General features: G+C 34.4%; 1 protein-coding gene across 1 annotated transcript in view; it reads right to left on the reverse strand.

Moving 5' to 3' along the window:
* The window catches only part of LOC150106742 (uncharacterized), a 347,960-nt gene that overhangs the window by 146,751 nt on the left and 181,325 nt on the right, over positions 1-19,884 (reverse strand). The window lies entirely within an intron of this gene.

The following is a 19,884-nucleotide window of genomic DNA, read 5'->3' on the forward strand; positions in this document are numbered from 1 at the left end:
ACATTAAAAAAATAGGTCTTGGACGAGCATTTTTTTGTCTGGAGAGGACAGTTTTGCATAATTTGTCGAACCCTGTCAATAAGCAAATTAGCCATAAACAGGACTCTTCGCCTACTTTTCACAAAGTGAATCTAGTCCAAGTTATCCATCATCGATCCCTCAACAATTTCCATTTACTGAATCAATAACAATACTTCGACACGTACACAGTGGACTAAGTACGGAAAATATGCACTCTCAAATCTTCAGAATGAAATTTCAATTTCTTTTTTTTTTAAATACAGAAATCTCTCCTAGAAATAGCGCGAACGAAATGGTGATGCTAAACTTGCACATTCTTAAGGAGCACATAAAATTCCCAATGGACCAAATGGGAACTTCATTCTCTTTTATGCTTCGAGTGATTGATATGTATCCTTTGTCGCCGTATCCCAGGAGAGGGTATTTGTGTTTATGTAAATGAAAAATTTGGTCAATGGACCATTAAAGGAAGGGGAGTATAGCAAGCAGGCTACTAGCAAATCATTATGAACCTGGAAGCAGACGAAACGTTCATTTTAGTAGCTGATTTTTATTGGTCGACGTTCTACTCGTGTACAACTTGAAATCGTCAATGTGTTTGGTAGGTTATTAGTACGTTATCAAAATTCCACGCACACCACTTTTTCCTTCTCAGGTCTCGCGTCCTAATTTCAACGCCTGTTATGCATGCACTCTATTGTTGGCGTGCGTCATTTTTCTCCCCGTCCAAGCGATCAGTGAACTATTTTTGAATGAAGCCTACAGTTCTAATAGCTTTCTAACCAATCGTTGCTGCTTCAGTTGAAAGAAATCTATTAGATTTGTCCGTCACCGCATATTCGTTTTTTTTCTTCTTTCTTTCCATTTACCACAGTTTAGTGAAATTGGATGTTTTAAATATGATCCAATTTGACTTTCTAATATCTTTTACGAATTTCTCTAAGAAAAGACCATTAACATAGCCTGTTCTAAATTTAAGATCAATGAACATGCTATCGGACACATAAAAAAAGAAATGAAAATGCATTATTCGATTGTTAAGTAGTCATCTGTTATTACAATCTAGACGAATAGAATGTAAAATGTTCTCTACTTGGATATGAACAGCATAATAATATTATATCTGCAAATAAATTGATTTTCTTGATTTTTTTTTCTCCGATAGAGGTCAGCCTTGTAAGACAACTTTCAATACTGCCCAGCCTCTGATCATTTTTTAGACATTGGTGTAATACACCAATTTTAAGCCTAAATATTAGTTGCACAAAATAGGAATATAGTTTTCAGAGTTTTCAGAATTAACTTGGGGAAGAATCAATCGACCGTGAGATGCGGTGATTGATTCATTCAATCCCAATACTCTTGGAGGGTAATGGATGGCAATGCTGTAGCCAATGAAGTTCTAACTGAGGCTCGACTATATTGCTGTTACCCTCCTGCCATGATCAGAGCTTTAATAGCTCAATAACACCTTATCCAAACACTGTCCTCTACAGATAACGGGGAATATGAAAAGCAATATTGCTTCGCCCCTTTAAGCCAGTCCTTATAAGGACTATAAGAATTAACTTGGACCGGGAGGAAAGTCGAGTGATTGATTCATTCAATCCAATACCCATTGAGGGTAATGGATGGCAATGCTGTAGCCGATGAAGTTCTAACTGAGGCTCGGCTATTGCTGTTACCCTCCTGCCATGATCAGAGCTTTAATAGCTCAATAACACCTTATCCCTACACTGTCCTCTACAGATAACGGGGAAGATGAAAAGCATTCTTGCTTCACCCCTTTAAGCCAGTCCTTATAAGGATAAGAATTAACTTGGAGGAATCAATCGACCGTGAGATGCTGTGATTGATTCATTCAATCCAATACCCTTGGAGGGTAATGGATGGCAATGCTGTAGCCAATAAAGTTCTAACTGAGGCTCCACTATTGCTGTCACCCTCCTGCCATGATCAGAGCTTTAATACCTGAATAACACCTTATCCCTACACTGTCCTCTACAGATAACGGGGAAGATGAAAAGCATTCTTGCTTCGCCCCTTTAAGCCAGTCCTTATAAGGACAAAGAATTAACTTGTTTGCCATAGAATTTGATCACAAACTTCGTTCAAAATCTTTGTTATGCAAACAAAATTAGGATCTGCTCAATATCATAGTAGAATGCTTTGATTTTTTGAAAATGAATGTACAATTGTAATTATTGATATCATTTAATTTTATATTTTAAATCCATATTATTTCATTTGAATATTAATAAGAAATGGTAGTTAATAAATAAGAAGATAGAATGATAATTTTAATATTGTAAATGCTTTTTCTTATTAGATAAAAATTGTAAAAATCAATTTTACATAAAAAAATTTTAAAAATTAAAAATTATTTTATCCACCTAAAAATAATTAATATAGTTGTAAAATAAGGGAGAACTATTAGATGCGGTGATTTATACCCTTGAAGGGTAGTGGATTGCAATGCTGTAGCCAATGAAGTTCTGAGGCTCGGCTATTGCTGTTACCCTCCTGTCATGATCAGAGCTTTAATAGCTCAATAACACCTTATCCCTACACTGTCCTCTACAGCAGATAACGGGGAAGATGAAAAGCATTCTTGCTTCTCCCCTTTAAGCCAGTCCTTATAAGGAAGGAATCTAATTAAAAATAGTTTAATACCCTTGAAGGGTAATGGATGGCAATGCTGTAGCCAATGAAGTTCTGAGGCTCGGCTATTGCTGTTATACTCCTGCCATGATCAGAGCTTTAATAGCTCAATAACACCTTCTTCCTACACTGTCGTCTACAGATACCGGGGATAATGAAAAGCATTCTTGCTTAGCCCCTTTAAGCCAGTCCTTATAAGGACTATCTAATTAAAAATAAATAAGCTATAATGTATTATATATTTAGCATGATTAAAAAATATTCAACATGATTAAAAAAATAAGCAGGCTAGTGTGTGCAGTTGTTTCCAACAACTGCACACACACACACACACACACTTAAAATGTCATATTAAAATGAAATTTTAAAATAAAAATAAATAATTTTATCAACCAAATTCATTTGATTATTTGGGACTTCTCTACCATGGTTAAAAGAGCGATTAACTTGAAATTTTTTAATTAATCATTTATATGATTTGTTATGTCATTTTTTTAAAAGTGACAAATAGTATATTGAAATTGAAAAAATAAACCTTACATGTTTGCAAAGGTTATTCCGTAAATAGCTCATTCCAGAATATTGAAACACATCCCACAAAACAAAAAATTGAGCTATTTAAAACTCTGATCATGGCAGGAGGGTAACAGCAATAGCCGAGCCTCAGTTAGAACTTCATTGGCTACAGCATTGCCATCCATTACCCTCCAAGGGTATTGGATTGAATGAATCTCATACTCGTTCCAAAACAAAAAATCAGTAGACAGACAACGGAAAATGAAAATATATACATATAAATATTAGGTGTCGTTACAAAATAAAAATTAACGTTTTTTAATTTTAAGATATTTCATACATTTGAAAATATAAGAACTATAAATACAGATAAACTAGTTTTTTATACAAAAATAGTTCTTTTATATATATTTACTTACTTTTTTAATTAACTTACATTACTCATTATATATGATATTCAGACTTTTTAACAAAGTGATAATATTCAAAACATAGCTTTGATCAGGACGATCTATTATTGGTCAACTTGAATCATCTAACGCTAGCGTAAGCAGCTTTCTACAGTGAAAAATGAGTATCTTGTTGATAACGAATGCATGCAAATTTCCTAAAATGTTAAAACGCCTCATTCTTCCGTGGTGCTACAGTTAACTTGCAATGACAAAAGGGACTTCCTTTTCGGAAACGAAGGTAAAAGCTTGCGGATGTGCTGGTGCACTCCCACACATACACAAACGCATACACACGAGGGTTATTGTAGCGTTGATAAAGTTCCCAGAAAACTCTTCTGTGGTCCGTTGATTTTCGTTAAGTGCGGTCCAAAAGATGCATTCAAAGGGAGATCCATGAATAATTCATCGACATTCTATGACAAAGTGTGAAGGTAGTCAGGGTTGATGCTACCCTTCGCCATCGATGATGTAACGAATAAACTCATGAATATTGAATTGGTTCGTACATTCGACGTAACCTTGTGCGTTTTCTTTTCTTCCTGTTGCCATCTTCAGTTTCCGTTATTCTTGACGTACTGACTGGTCGTAACGCCACTTTGATCGGTACATGTAAAACATGCCTAAGGAGGCGTTTGAAAACTTGAAAAGATGGAACGGATTAACTCGAGTGAGTGAGAGAAAGAGAAAACGATGAACGCATAGCTATAAAGTTGTATTCACACAGAGGTGCGATCGTGTGAGAATGTGGCGGTAAACAAGACATCCAAAGGGAGGTTAGAAAATCTGAGTAGTTCTGGTTGTAATACACAAATCAAACCACCTACTCAGTTAGCAGAACGTCAAAATATTTGTCGGGTGGCCACTCGCTCATCAAGTCACTGATTTTTACAAGAAACATAGTTTAATATGTTATAAAGTTTGATAAGTTCTGCGTTATGCGAAGTGACGGCCACGTAAAGTTTCTTTCTGAAACTTCACATGGCCGTCATAAAAAAAAACAAAGGTTCTGCAAAGAATTTATTTATTTTTTTATATCATTCTGGTTGAGTTTCTGTAATAGCCAGCATCGTTGAATACTGCTGTCATATAACGTGTTTGAAAGTGGTTTTGTGCTACTCTTCAACATCGTCGCTTGGTGAGTTTATTTTCTAAATTTTAGGCTCTCTTTTGTTATCTATGTTGCCTGGAAAAGGTGGAATTAAGCACATTATCTTTTATTCACTATTGGCGCCCGAAGGAAAAATATACATTGTCCGATAACCTTATGTCAGTACATCAAGATGTTTCTTCCAGAGGATATTTATCTCAGTCAGAAATGTCGTTTGAACACAGATGCAATTCTCAGCCCTTTACGGAACTTACTATTTGAAACTGGACATGCTCAAGGGAACACGGACAGCTTTGTGTGCAAGCTAGTGGTACTTCAGCTATCTGTCGTATTAGACTATGACAGCACTGTTACAAGTAAATGCGAACGGAGAATGCACGTGTGTTTTACAATGATCATGGAAGTGTTGAAAACAATTTCGACTACGATACATCCCAGATAGGCGTGTTCCATCGACAATTGCGAAAAGAGGTGGCTTACTTATGAGTATGTTGTCGATAGATGACCGCTCAAAGCAACATAATACGGATTAGGATCTAAATAGGTAAATTTCCTGACCTATAGGTTGGCTGGAGCAATCTCAGAATAAGTCTATGTAGTCAATAAATCTTAGTCCAGTAAAGTAAACAAAAATACGATGAACAAGAGAGACGAATTAATTGGTCATATTAATCGCTAAGCTCCTAAAATTTTTCATAATTTCAGCGTCAAATGTGTATTCGTACTGGCAGTGACCACTTTGAATATTTATTTAACTGAACTGATCAATGTAATCTTTTTGTTTTCCTATTAAGTAATTTTATTTTATTTTATTTTTTTTTTTTGTCAAATCATCAGGCTACTTTTCAAATCTCCATAATTCGGTTGTTCGTAGGACATGTTTTGACTCAGGGAAGAAACAGAAGAATGAATTTTGAAATACTAACATAAAGTCATCGAACACACACACTGTGCATTAAAATCAGCTTTGGACCGGAATTCGCCTTGCCTACTAAAAGCTAACGTGAAGAAGAATCTTCTTACTACTAGTATCCATCCAAGAGGTCATTACCGGGAAGGTAATGACCTCTTGAAGGAATGATTATGAACTAATTCAGTTACGATTATTCCTTTTTTCCAGTGCAATTTTGCAAATCCCACTGTGATCATGGATGTTTGTATCTTTGGGTGTAGATGAAGTTCATTGTCCATTGTGATCCAACCATTATCCTGATTACTAAAGGCCTGAAGTAGCTTAAAATATTCCTTGTAATCCAAATGAGCAAATAAACCAACTGGTGGATGAAGTACCAGATTAGCCACGAGCAATAGCTGTAAAATAGGCATAAGAAACCATTGGTTTGATTAGTCTGAATTTACAAACAAAACATTACTCTTTACCTGTTTTTTTGGAAAGAAAAACCCAAGTTTCAAGAAAATAAAAAAAACCTTCTCTGTATGAGAGTAACTTTCCTTTGGCTAATAAGCCCTTATAAAGGTTTCAGTAGTCTTGAATGTGTAGATTCAAACGGCTTCCTCTCATTCTTAAATAATACTCAAGAAATGGCGTGACGTCACTTTTTATTTCTAATTAACATCCACCTATCGTTTTCATCTTTCCATAGCCCATAAATATCCTGCCCCCACTGCCCTTAACATGTACTTTTGGAAATGCAAAATGCTTTACATGACCACATACCCAATTGGAGAGAAAGAATAAATTACTTAATATATTTAGTTTTCTACTATTCGCTCGAAAAAGTGTTAGTAATGTTTTAAACATCCCTTATATTAAATAAGAAATACCTGCTCAAAACTAATAGTGATGGTTAAATAAATGATTTGCTAACACACACACACACACACACACACACACACACACACACACACACACACACACACACACACACACACACACACACACACACACACACACACACACACACACACACACACTCGCGCGCGCGCGCGCAATCTAAAGTGTTTCCATGGATACTTTACTCGTATCAAGGGCTCTATTTATAAAAATAATGAGATATCCAAGTGAGACAGACCAGAATGCAGTCACTCTATATACAGGAAATGACGTCACTGGAGAGGATGCAAAGGTTTATAAATAACTCTATTAATATAACGGTAGATCTGACTACGAACGTGTTTGGATGGTCTGGAAATATTTGATAAACGCCATAAAAGATATTGAAGTTTCCATAAAATGAAAACGTTTTGGGGTATAAATAAGTCCATAAAATACGTTAGGGATATTACGACCTAAGATTAACCTTAACTTAGCTCTCTGTTGCATGGATCAGGCGAAAAATAAAAAAAAAAGTTTTTTTTCATCTGAATGAGCTGCTTGTATTCAGTTGTATTGATCGCTACAGCTGAGTTATATCGTGTTCTTAAACGAGTTACGTTTTCTATTGGAATCTGAATACTTCTTTAACTGGTAGAGCTTTGTTCATCCCGAACTTCTACCGCATCGTTTACTTCTTTCTACGAACAATCCCACCTAATTAAGGGTTATATTTTCCTTAATGACTGATGTAATTCTCCACTCCAAAAGTCTGTTTTCAAACAACATTTACAATGATTTTCACAATTTAAATTTTCCCGATCGATGCAATAAACGAACACAAAACTCGACTAAAACTTTTCTGCCGTGACAGACATCGTAACTCAACACAATAACTGTCTTCGATAAGACCGCTTATTTTTCTAACGTCTTACAACAAGCGGAAGTTGGCGGCATATCAGATTAAATAGATTAATTAAGATCTCTTACTTCATTTTGCTTGATCGGTACAAGAAGAAGGCGAGTGTAGATGTCAACATGATATGTGTGCCTTTATTATTTATCCCTGCCGAGCCAAAGCGACACATCCAAACAACGAACAACCCACAGCGTTCATAATTCAGAACGAAGCAGTAAGAGAAACGTGGAATCCTTAATTGAGTGTTGCTAATCAACTTATTAAAGTGATGGTTGATATTTAATAAATGGGATACATGAAAGAGCTACCAATAACTCCCGGTCTTGATTAATAAATAAATGATGATGAAGAACCCCCTAACCGAAAATAACTCAACATGATCACAAATTATTCACTACGAATAGTTCGGATAAGTGACAAGCATTGTAGATAACGACGTCTGCATCAATGGATCCTTGTCGTTTATTACATACGAAACTTTTCATAAAATTTTACCGAATAGTAGACTTGGAACGTTTGGGAAATCAGTGATGACTGATTTTTTTAAAAAAATAAAATAAATAAAAAATTAAAATAAAATATGCCAAGAGTAAAATAATGGGATCTTGTTCAAGATCCTACTAAATTTCCGATAAATATTTAGATTTATTAAATTTAACTGCTTATCAAGATATGCCGGTTTGGCTGGCCAAGTAGACATTGCTTCCGCTACCGAACGTAAAAGCTGTGGATTCATTAATCCATTGTAGCATGAATATTTTTAAATGTCTAATGGTGGATGATTTTTATCTCCTGGTGAGAGACCACACCTCACTTAATGGAAGCGTGAAGTACTTTGAGGTACAGTCTCTGAAGCAGAGTTAACGATTTATCTCCGCCTGCATCAGTAGTTCCTTGTCATTTATTAAATGGCATAGTTTTCATAATAATTTTAGAGAATAGCGCCTCTGTGTAGACGTTAGAATTTAGAAGAGTAGTCTGATTTAAAAAAATGAAGTAACTTAACTCAAATACCTTTAATTAATTACTATCTAAACTAATTTTAATTATATCATAGATTTTGTATTATTTTCTATATACACCTTTATCTATATTATAATACACTTAAATAATATTAAAACGTTAATTCATAAGTTCCTCGTGGATGGAGGATTCATCCAATCCAATACCCTTGAAGGGTAATGGATGGCAATGCTGTAGCCAATGAAGTTCTAACTGAGACTTGGCTATTGCTGTTACCCTCCTGCCATTATCAGAGCTTTAATAGCTCAATAACACCTTATTCCTACCCTGTCCTCTGCAGATAATGGGGAAGATGAAAAGCATTCTTGCTTCGCCCCTTTAAGCCAGTCCTTATGAGGACCAATATTTATTTTAATACACCATTTAATATTTTACATAAAGATAATATTTACATTTATATTTGATTTTTTATTTAAGATATATGATATTTTCAGCATTGCAGTAAATAGCTTATAATGACAAGTGTAAATCCTAATGGAATTGAAGTATGTTAGAATAAATTTACTTAACGATTTTTTTTTATTCTCAAAACAACCAATGAACGGTTGTAAACTCATTCTTAAGTTCTTAAAAGAACTGGGCAATGGACTGAGTCCTTGACTCTTTATCCCGTCATCTGAATGAAGAAAATCTGTGTGGATGGAGTGTTATTGAGCTAAAAAGCTCTAGTCATGGCTGGGTAACGGCAATAGCCGAGCCTCAGTTAAAACTTCATTGGCTACGGCATTGCCATTTGTTACCCTGGAAGTCCTAAAAAGGGTTGTAAACTCACTAAAATTTAGAGAAACAATAAATATCTTTATGTAAAATATTGAATGGTGTATTAAAATAATAATTAAATTTAAGATATTACTTAAAAATGAAGTTAACTTTTTAAGATTATTTAGCTCACATCATAATATAGATAAAGGTGTATATACAAAATAATACAAAATCTATGTTATAGTCGAAATTAGCTTCGATGGTAATTAATTAAAGATATTTGAGTTAATTTACTTCACTTCTTTGTCGGATTACTCGTCTAAAGTCTACACCAATGCAGCTTTCTTTTATGATGCAGGCGCCTACATTTAAAAAAAAATTATAATACAAGTACTATAGAAATAATACGAGTGAGAGGGAGAGCTTTCGGATCGCTTGTTGCTATGGTTACGTAACTACTTTTAAAGATTTCTAGTGTTTTAGCTTTACATTTAAAAAAAAAAATGTTTAGCTTGCTATTAACCAGATTTAAAAACTCGTAAACCAGTTTAATCAACAGAAATATATAAAAAAAGTGATTTTAAAAATTCGTGAGACAAAACTAATCTTACATAAAAGGATTTTTCGGATTAAATTGATTCTCGAAATATTTACTCTCTTTTGTTTACTTCCACTTCAGTCATAACAAACATCAAAAACTGCATGCAGCTTTCTACGATCTTCGGAAAAAAAAAAAAATTAAATAAATGCGAAAAAAATTTTAAAGTTACACATTTTTATGACTTGCTTTAATATCTCCCGAAACGAATGCCAAAGAAAAATGGCTGGACTTATCAAAATTTGAAAGCCCTGGCAACTTCTGCAGAAACCATAAAAGTGGTTATCATACTTCGCTTGTTTTCTATTAAATTTCCTGCTGATGGAGTGAAGCAAGCAATCTGGTTTGATAGACGGAAAATACATCGTGAGATAGTGGACGTCGAAGAGCAATAAAATAGTTGATATTTTGCATGTTACATTATACAAAACTATTAACGCTCGGATCCTGAATACATTAGAAAAATAGTAATTTGTATGTCAATCCTATTGAGGAGCAAAGGCCAAAAGTGCAATTTTAGCTTGTGTTCTCTATGCTTATATTTCAAATTGTAGTTATCTACATTAGTATAGAGGCAACTAAGGATGTGAATCTGTGCATTGTCTGCGTTTTATCTTCGAGGCGCATGAGGCATGTTAGGTTAGGATTTAGATTTCGAGTAATCCAGGCTAAATCATTTGATCTATTCCAGTACAACTAACATCTTTTCATTCAGTCTGTAGAATTCTTTCAGACCAGATAATTATTTATTGATAAATGAAATGTGTCTGGGTGGTGGTAGTGGTGGTGATGGGGACTATATTGATCGATCCAACACAATCCTCAGGCTGTTTTAAAAGTTATTATTTTATTATGAAATTTAGTATTAAAAATATACGTTCTATAAAATACGGGATATAAATTTTGCCTGGTGAAAACAGACAGTGGTCCCGATTTACTTAAAAAAAAACTGTAATGCAAGAAATAACCATTGTTGACAAATAGCGTATTGTCATAGTGAAAACACAAAATTCATTATGTCCATTTCAAGCGATTAAACACTAAATACCAACAACTGTTCGATTGTTAGCATTTTTTTTTAATCTTCTTTCCAGTAGGCACGCAAACGCTCGAGTTATATTCCCACCATTATTCTCTCTGTTTTTCTCTCTTTCTTTCGCCAGTAGAGTCTAAAACACAAACTTGACGAGAGAGTGAAAGGGACAAGGAAACAGATCAGCGAGGTCGCCAAAGAAGGCTGTCACATGGCACAGCTAGTCTCATTGTTGATAAAGTGGTCTTCGCCAGAGACGGTAAAGTGTTGGTGTAGTAGTTAGCATCGATTTTTCCTTTGCCTCACACACACACACACACACACATAAGAGTGGCTGGTGGAGATAAGTGAATTAAAATATATCACAAATTCTGTGTTCTTTCATCTCGCTGCCAGTCTATGGTAAAATGTGATTCGTTCTTTCTAATTTTGAGGCTAAGAGTGTTACAGGGTGGTTTTGTAATCTGCGATGTTGACAGCAATGACAAAGTAAAAAAAATAAAATAAAATAAAAGAAGAGATCTTAACCCCTTGCTTGTGGAATATAACGCAGTCTATTTAGAATGCGTCATCTCTCTCTCTCTCTCTCTCTCTCTCTCTCTCTCTCTCTCGTTTCTTTTCTGATTACATTTGCAGAACCTGCTGAAGGATGGGGAAGATTAAGAAAAGGCAGGAAAATTATTTTTCTAACTTCAGACACATTCCCAATGTTCACAACATATGTAAATTTTTCGATGTGAATTAAAAATGAAAATACCGAGAAAAAGAACAAAACAAATCGCATTCTTTTTTGTTGTTTCAGTGTGTGTGTGTGTATGTGTGTCTGTGTGTGTGTTGCTTCACAAGAGAAAGTTACATCGAAGGAGGCTACTGCCTTGCATAGCTTATTAATATTAATGAACAAAACACGAAGGAAAAAATAATACTATTAATAATTGAAAAATCTGTCATTAATTTCATTAAGGACAACCAGATGTCGCTGTTTCCCATTTATGAAATTGTTTGGCTGCATCTCAGTTACGTAAGTATTCTCAATGTGTTATTATTACGCCAAAGAAAATAATCCCACAAATAACAAGAACAACAACAGAGAAAAAAAAACAAATTCTTTCGTCAATTGCCATGGATGTTGAACAAGAATGCATGTATTTAATATTTTGTACTCCGCTAACGTCATTAGCAGGGCGTCCAACTAAAGGATTTATGCCATTGAGCCTCGAAAGTTATCTAAGCCGATTGGAAGATGCATCCGATTTAATCAGAGCTCAGAAAGAATTCTTCTTAATGAGTTTACCTGCCTTCTATCGCTTTCGAGTATAAATACGCTTACATGAAAGACTCTTTAAGAAATTTTTCTCTGGAGCTCAAGATTTACTTTGTAATCTGCCTAAATATTTTGGAGAAGAAAAAAAAACATCTCCAGAGAAACATTTAAGCCGATCTATCGAAAATAACGAAATATTTTTGATCGCTCCGTTGATTTTTTCGATCAAATGAATGCCAAGTATGGTTATTAGCAAAGATAATAACCATACTTTTCCTAATATGAAGAACATTAAAAATTCCCCGATTAACGGCTTGAGTTCCGACGATTTTTTTGGTTAACAAGGAAATTATTAAATTGGTAATAATAAGAAAAAAATAATCCGAGTATATAATATGATGTGAATTCCATACACAGTTTCGCAGCAACTTCTTTAATTATTTTTACGTAAATCAGAGATTAAAAGTTAAATATTTAACATATACAAATGGAATCCGAGAGTTTTATGGTCTTACTTTAATTAGTAAATGAAATAATTAAAAGAAAGGTGCTGTATACAGTAAATCATGCTATTCATGTTTTGCTTAGATTCTTTATAGGATGTATTCGACGAAAAACGCAATAAATAAATTACAAGAAAACTAAAAAAGTTGCACCGCTGACTTCACTGGTTCTGCTTTTCTGTTTTTTTTTGTTTTTTTTTGTGTGTATGTGTTTTCTGCTTTTACCTAGATCATCTTCTAATGTAACCAACTTCACTGTTCAACTAATAATCGAACCCATAAGATACATTTTTTCCAACAAAAGTCTCATTAATCGCAAGATCATCCTGTCATTTCTTAAATCCTGTAATGCAAGTAAATTTGACTGAAACTAGATCTTAATTCTCTCCGGATCTATTTCTCCATAAGAACCTGAATAGAATATGGGTTCTCTTGAATATCAGCCGGAAAAACTACTTCAAATAACCAACGTTTTTTTTTTTTTTCATTGAACAGGACGTTTATGGCCTACATTAAGCACACGATCTTGGTGGCATATTTTACACTAATTTATGAGATGCTTTAGTATAAATATTCCTTCATTCTTTCCTTACCTAGATCATATTTTTATGTAACCAAGTGTGATAACAATACCACTCTAAGTGCTCCTAACATTACGTTTTAAAGGAGAGAGAGAGAGAGAGAGTTTGATTTTGCCAATAAGAAAAGTATATTGGTTTATCATGTGGTCATGATGAAGTTCGGGTTGTAGCTTTGCTTACCAAATGAGTAAATCGAGTTATAAGTCTCATTGTGACATTGGTCTTTTAGAAACTCTTTCCAGAAAGCTTTGGAAATGTATTAGTAATAAAACGCAATCAATAAACAATGAAGTGATCCATTATTATCTAAAGATAAAAAGCCGCTGAACTATAAATCATCCGATGTAACACCACTACCACTATCTTGATTAAAGCAGGAATTGTAGTTATGTAGTATGACGTGAAGACAACTAAAACCAGGACGCAAATGTAATATTATCTTTCTGTGTGTGTGTGTGTGTGTGTGGTCAGTTTGCCGCTAGAAAAACCTTAGATTCATATGAAATTGGCTAACTCATCATTAATTGATATACCCTTATAAAAATTCCACATACCAATAGAAGGGAGTCGAACCCTACTCTGGGTCCGCGCGGTTAGCCAAGTGGCTATGCGCTTCGCAACCATATGGTTGGGAAAGGAGTGTCCCGGGTTCGATTCCCGTCGCCGACGTGAGGAGCTTAAGGATCTCTCTCTCAGACATAGCCAAGTTAGCCGGTCTTGGGTCTAGACAGCAGGGTTTTTCTCCCCAGTTTATCTGGGAGTTTTCCACCCGCAAACAGGCAAATCGGTCCCCTGAACGCACATTGATTACAGTCATGAATACTTAGAGGTATAGGCTGACCATCTTATCTTCGCATTTCGGTTACGAAATTGAAGAATGCTTCGAAAGTTGTGGGTTAAAGTTAAAAGGCCTGTTAAAGCCGATGGATAAGATATAAGAACCCTACTCTGGAGAAATCCGAAACTGAGCCAATTATAATCTTTGGCCCACCAAAAACTTATTACAGATTGTCAACAATCCTTCTTTGGTGCAGTTAACTTAAAAAAAAAAGTATCTCGAGTATTTTAAACGTCTGTAGACTGGAAAAAAGGACTCATTGCTCGTATGTTTTTCAGTACGAATAATTCTACATTAAAATTAAATTCAAGTTGCTGCTGTGCAAAGTGTTGATCATGATAAATGAAAGAAGGAGATATCTATATGTACACCAGGGGCGAATATTCCGGGTGTGCTAGGTGTGCGGTGCTCATCCACGAAATATCAGTATGACCCATATTAAATTTTTGCATTTATTCCCGTTAAAGACTCCCCCAATTGTTTGCAGACTTTGCGTGAGTCCTAAAATTAAACACAATATACTAATGCTTCATTGCCCTCTTCACGAGGATAACGAAGCATTAGTGCTTCATGAAGAGGTCACTTTTCGACGCGTATACATTGCGTCACATTCGCGTTAATAGCCCGGGTGTGCTTTCAAAATGCACACACCTTTGAGCCCTTTGAAAAGATGTGAAGAGGGAGCAGCAGGTCAAATAATTAACGTTTTAGTATTTGTAAACCGCTGAGAAGGCGAGGCTGGGTGAGCTAACATTTTGAGCTCAACCAGCACCTAGTGGCTGTGATTGGTTATTGTGTCAACCAATCCAATTGAAACTTGTCATGAGTTGAGCGCTTTCTATATCCGATGGCTGTGTTACAAACAGCTGTTACACATGTTTTTTGCAACTGAAAATTTGAAAGTGGATGTTAGAAGAAAAATGCTAATTGTTTTTTTCTTTTTCTTGTGCAGTATAGCATCTGTTAAGGTTGCAAAGTTTTTTAACGGTATAGAGACATTTTATTGTAGTCTTCGGAAACAACAGACATTAAAAAATATCTATTCCTGAATAAAACTGAATATTCTGTATATTATAAGACGGTGTTGATCTACAACAAAATACCAGCATATGTGAGATTGATAAGACAGAAGAACCGCTGATACTTAAAAAAAATATATGATGAATGTAGGATTCTTGAAAGTGTGGATAATTCCGATAATGATCGGGTGTTATGTATACTGAGTCTCAGTAAACAAAAGAAAATTCTTGGAAAACGGAGCGAAATATACACAAACCAGAGAAATACAAATAACATAGGCAACAAATTTTACGAAATGATTTGCTGCTCCATTAAACCATATTTATTTCTGCAATACTCTCTCTCTCTCTCTTCATAATTTTTTTTTTAATTATGCCATCATAAATTCACTTATTCATGTTTAGACTTTTTCTGATTTGTGAACAGTGACCATTTAGTTTGTCCTCTGTGTCTAGTGAGTCACTGAGTGAATTGGAAGTTTATACTGAGACAAATTTAAACAGAAAAATACATTTTTAAAAGGTAAGTGTATGTAATTCAATATTATGTTACTCGTTAGTTTTATGATTTTTTTTGGCTTTTAAATGAAATAATATAATTTAGGATTAATTAATGAGCTGATGTTTAATAAAATATGCTGGTCAATTTTTTTATATATGAAATTGTACTAAAAACTAGTAATTCTGAATACCTTTTTTTTTCCCCAAGAAGTAAAGATCATTAAAATCGATGCAAAATGAAACTAATGTATTTATAGTTTACATCGACAAATAATTACATAAAAAAGCTAAAAGACGTTTATTGATGTAATTATTTGTCTCCAAGCTCACCCCCCCCCCGGAAACTTTTCTGCTGACGCACGCCAATGCATACGATCAAATTGACGAGAACTTTTGCAGGGCACACGAGGCCACTGATGTTCACATTTATTTTCCAGCCTTTTTTTTAAACCAACAAATTGGATTACTGTCTCTTCTTAAGGTATTGGAGAAGCAAATGAAAATACTTATCGATTTCTGTTGATCAAGGCAGTCCATCTCGATAGATGACAAGGTAAGTACGAAAAAAACTTCTTGTCGAACCAAATAACATTTTACATAGAGCCCATCCAAATTACAACAGTGATTTGAAAATGAACTCTGATCACATCTCGAAACGTTGGTAATAAGGTTACTTAAAATGCAGTCCGACAACCAAAGTGTTGGAATACATCCGGTAAGTCCTAACGCAAATAAGAAAAACGAAATTTGCCACTAAAAGAATTTTTCAAGAGGATTTAATCGGAATGCATAACAAGAACTTTTTTTTAATTTATATTTTTGAAGAGTTCATAGTTTTTAGCCCCCTTCCTCTTACCTATCTGAGAAACACTTATTCGGTAAATATTTAACGATGTTGGTTCAAATCTCCGGATAATTGCGGACGCTTTCGCATTTTTCCGTTTTTCTCTTTAACTGAAGTTTACAGAAATCACGCCACTTAGTTTTTAAGACTTTTTCTCCCGTCATCCCCTAATCTAATTCTTAAAATGTAGTCTGAGGGACGAACTGTTGCTCGTTCGGACTTAGTACCATTTCCACGTAGTTTATTAAACTTATTAACTCGCATTAGGATCCGAAGCGACGATAGATGCATGCTTGGCAATGTTTATCTTTAAACTAAGTACCATTTTTATGGTATTTAGGGAAGCAAAGAGTTCAACTTACTATGTATTGATTAGTTAAACTTTATTTCTCTAGCTGAGACACAAAACGTTAGAAAAATCACGGACGTGTGGCATTTGCCGAGATGCAGTGATTTGATTCGTTGCAGGAGGTAGTTGCTCTGGTGTGTTGTTATTGAGAAAACGCCCTCTGGGGAGATTTTCAACGGAACACGTTTTAAATCTCTGAACTGTCGAAGAGAAAGTGAATGGGCTCTTGTGGCCTGAGGGGAAGAAATCACTTTTAATAAGATTTTGCGAGCCTGGCTTTCTAGACTTTTCAAGGGTGACATTGTTTTAACTGACTCTTCTTTTCTTTGGACTTAACTTGTATTTCACAAAGAATGATTGCGCCAAAGTGCTACTTCTAAAAAGAATAAAAGAAAAAAAAAACACGATTTATGGCGCAATTCTAGTACTTGTGAAAGGTATCAGCTTTATTATTCTGAGAAAATTCTTTTGCACAACTAATGGAGTGTTTTAAAGAAATAATCATAAAAATAATTCATTGTTAGCTAAAAATGAAATTAACATACACTTTGAGTGCTTTACAACAAATAAAACAAACTTTATTGTTGGAAAGAACTGAAATAAACATGCGCGTGAAGAACTGAAATAAACATGCGCGTGAAGAACCGAAATAAACATACGCGTGAAGAACTAAAATATACAAACACGTGAAGAACTGAAATAAACATGCGCGTGAAGAACCGATATAAACATTGTACGAACAATGAAATTTAATCTATTAGTATTTATTAGTATTTATTTCTTTGCAATAAAATTCAGAAATAATCTCCTATCAATTGTGTCTGAAAATCTTATTAAATGAGTGTCTGAAAATGTTAAATTAGGACATTTTAAGCTGTCATAAATTTCTATCCAAATTTGTCAACTATATGCTATTATTCTAATAATTGTAAACTGTTTTTTTTTTTCTTTCCATCTCTTTAGACTGTAGTCCTTTTCAGTCTCTTATTAAATGCCTTTTCTAAAGCATGCAATTAGCAACGCTATTAAAACTGAATGACATTGTAAAAATGGGACTAAGTTAGCAACTTTTCTAGGTGGTGGAAATAAGTCAACGCAACTGTTATGAAACGTTGAGCTCTGTTCGCTTTAAAATAAAGACGTTTAAGTTGGAGGAAGCAATTAGTAACTTGTGACATTCCTTCTAAGAACATTAAAAAACTTAATCCCTAATTAGCGAGAACATTAGTCTGGAGAAAGTGAGAGAGAGAGAGAGAGAGAAATGGAACTAATATTTAAGAGGTGACTAGAAACAAAAAAGCACAACTCTATTATTCACCTTTACAAAGCTGTTTGGATAGAAAGAATTGAGGCAGTTAATGCATCTCTCTCTCTCTCTCTCTCTCTCACTTTGTTAGAGAAAGAGAATTTATGAAGGCGAGTGCATCTGGAACCTTTCAATCATCTTTGTAACGTAAATATTACATGAATTACATAAGAAAATGTTAGAATATTTACAACGAATGTATGAGCATTCTTTGAGAATGCTATGAGATATGACATTCACACACACACACACACGCGCGCGCGCGCGCGCGTGTTTTAATTATCACTTGTTGCTGTTATTTATTCTATCGTAAATTATTATGAAAAATGTAACGTAAATATTACATTCTATTTGTCAACCACAGGAATTTTTTTAAGCTTTTCTTCGACCGGTTCCCGATTTAGTGAAAACCTGGTACGATGAATTCAGTTTTCCTGCCCGGAAACACGATTTTTTAATCCCGCCACTAAAAACAAAAATCGAATATAAAACTCACACTATTTCAGATAATAATATACAGTGATAGGGTTAGGCACGCCACAAGATGGCGGTAGTTGTCTGCCATACTGTCTTTCCCGGATGCCAATTAAAATCATTGACAGTCTTGGCAAAACGGTGTATAAATGGCTAAGGATTGAGCTGATTTTCTCCCCCCTTCCCCAGTCTCGAAAAGTTCATGTAGGGTTAAACGGCATCGTCTGATATACTATATGCTAACGTATAAATGTGTATATATTTATGTGTTAAATATGTGAGTAAAAAAATAAAAATAAACGGATAGGTGAGAGTGGAGAAGATTATGACTGTGAGATTGGTTTCACACGAGTTGTCCTCTTTCTCCCTCACAAATAAAAAAAAAAAAAAATTCGAAGATTCATTTATAATACGTAAGTAATACTTACGTATTATAAATGTCTATAAAGTTCACCTTAAATAATCTTATGAAGATTATAAAGTTTTGTTTTGTTATTCTGTTTTACAATTTAAACGAAAGAATAGTAATGAATAAATCCTATGAAATTTTTCAAAAAAAGTGAATAAAAAAACAGAATAATATGGATCAAAACTTCATTTTATAAGCGGATAAATTTTTGGATATAGCTCACTAAAATTGCTTGATAGATGTTAAACCAGTATCCTTCATTTATATTGACAGGTCTGTGTATTTATTCAAACGTTTGCTGTTTGAATAAAATCGCCCAAATTATCTTCAGAAACCCTTATACATGATAATGCCCTTTTCATACTACCGCCACATCTGCAACAGTAGTTTGAGGAAAAAAGGAGAATTTTTATTCTTTTACTGAAAATCAAATGCTAAACGAATCAACATTCTGTGATTAGACTAGTCCAGTTTAGAGAGAAACTTTTTAAGATTTCTGTGTTTGCTTATAAAATCGCCATATAAATTCTTGATAAATATATCTACCGCAAAAATCCATACAATTTTTAAATGAATTTACATTCAGAAACGATTCTCCCCCCCCCCCACAATCTCCAGTCTTCAGTGACAATCTGATCATGCTGCTCAATGTTCACTTTATTTCTACTCACCTCAAAATCCAACGCCTTCTCTTCAGCAACTCAGCCTATCCCGCTTCCGTAAATTGTTGCAATGTTGCTTGTGCCTAACATTTAATAGAAACAGTCTACCGTCTTCAGGTTGTGCAAATAGAAATATTTCACCTTCTCTATGAATGTTCTCATTCGGACAAGGATTTGCAAGTTAATACACAAGTAAATATTTTGTAATGGCACACAATCTCGTATATAGCTAGTATGCGTTTCTTATCAATCAGTTACAGTGTTTCACTCAACATTTCTCTGTTTTTATTATTCTTTATGTTGAAATTTGTATCTAAAACCAAATGT

The sequence above is a fragment of the Typopeltis vanoorti genome, chromosome 5 (genome assembly GCF_054136105.1).
Source record: "Typopeltis vanoorti isolate ZY-2024b chromosome 5, IOZ_Tvanoo_1.0, whole genome shotgun sequence".
Lineage (NCBI taxonomy): Eukaryota > Metazoa > Arthropoda > Arachnida > Uropygi > Thelyphonidae > Typopeltis > Typopeltis vanoorti.